Source organism: Cryptomeria japonica, chromosome 5, assembly GCF_030272615.1.
Source record: "Cryptomeria japonica chromosome 5, Sugi_1.0, whole genome shotgun sequence".
Lineage (NCBI taxonomy): Eukaryota > Viridiplantae > Streptophyta > Pinopsida > Cupressales > Cupressaceae > Cryptomeria > Cryptomeria japonica.
Window position 1 is genome coordinate 721,175,159 of NC_081409.1, and position 1,608 is coordinate 721,176,766.

Genomic DNA, 1,608 nt, shown 5'->3' on the forward strand with positions numbered 1-1,608 from the left:
GCAAACGTTTCATATTCTTAATGAAGAGTTGTCTCACCTTTTCGCTTTATTATCTATAAATGTGCAGACATGATTTAGAGTTTGTTCAGTTCATATGGTGTGCTGATCTGAAACAAAATTTAGAGTTTCCAATTTGTTCTTGAATTGCTTGTGAAAAAATTAGCGAAATACCAGCAGCATTGAATCTTTCTAAGTTTTCAAAATGGATCTTGAGGATGGAATACCTGTTGTCTGTGACAATGGTTCAGGAATGGTTAAGGCTGGATTTGCAGGAGAGGATGCACCTAGAGCTGTATTCCCTAGTGTCATAGGCAGACCAAGACACAGTGGAGTCATGGTGGGTATGGGGATAAAGGATGCTTACATAGGTGATGAGGCTCAGTCAAAAAGAGGTATACTTACTCTCAAGTATCCAATTGAGCATGGTATTATCTCAAACTGGGATGACATGGAGAAAATTTGGCAACACACATTTTGTAATGAGCTTAGAGCAGATTCAGAATTACACCCAATTCTTCTTACAGAAGCCCCTTTAAATCCAAAGGCAAACAGAGAGAAGATGACTGAGATTATGTTCGAGACTTTTAATGTGCCTGCTATGTATGTAGCCATTCAGGCTATACTGTCCTTGTATGCCAGTGGCAGGACAACTGGTGTTGTTTTAGATTCAGGGGATGGGGTTACTCACACTGTACCAATTTATGAAGGATATTCACTTCCTCATGCCATCCTTAGATTGGATTTTTCTGGAAAAGATTTGACAGATTGACTGATGAAGATCCTGACTGAGAGAGGATACTCTTTCACTACAACTGCAGAAAGAGAAATTGCTCGTGACATGAAAGAGAGGCTTTCATATGTGGCACTAGACTATGAGCAGGAGCTTGAGACAGCAAAACAAAGCTCCTCAATTGAGAAGACTTATGAGCTTCCTGATGGGCAGGTTATAACAATTGGCAATGAGAGATTCAGATGCCCTGAGGTCTTATTTCAGCCTTCTCTAATTGGAATGGAAGGTGGAGGCATTCATGAGATGACCCACAATGCAATTATGAAATGTGATATTGATGTAAGGAAGGAGTTGTTTGCAAATGTGGTTCTGAGTGGGGCATCCACCATGTTTCCTGGTATTGCTGACAGAATTAACAAGGAGATGACTGCCCTGACTCCCAGTGGCTTGAGAATCAAAGTAATTGCACCTCCCGAGAGGAAATATAGTGTTTGGATTGGTGGCTCCATTTTGGCATCTCTTACCACATTCCAACAGATGTGGATAACAAAGGCCGAGTATGAAGAGTCGGGTCCATCAATTGTTCACTGGAAGTGTTTCTAAGGCTGCAGTAAAAGACCTACTCATAAAAATTCAGTAAAATAGTGTTGATATTACTTATATAGATAAACAGAATGCTCTAGATTGGCATCAGACATGAGATTTGAGACAATTGTAAAGGACAACCATTTTACTGCCTCGTGCCATTTTTTAAAATTTAATGTGTATATCTGTAAAACACTCTCAATTTTTTGGGGAATACTATTAAACCAAAGATAAACTTATTCTCGAAGAGTTAGAAAAAGCATGGGACACTATTGGAATTACTAGCGATTGAC

The 1,608-nt window shown here is 39.4% G+C and overlaps 1 pseudogene; it reads left to right on the top strand.

Moving 5' to 3' along the window:
• The first annotated feature begins 202 nt into the window (after positions 1 to 202).
• Positions 203 to 1,333, top strand: LOC131055934 (actin-100-like; annotated as a pseudogene).
• The last annotated feature ends 275 nt before the right edge of the window (positions 1,334 to 1,608 follow it).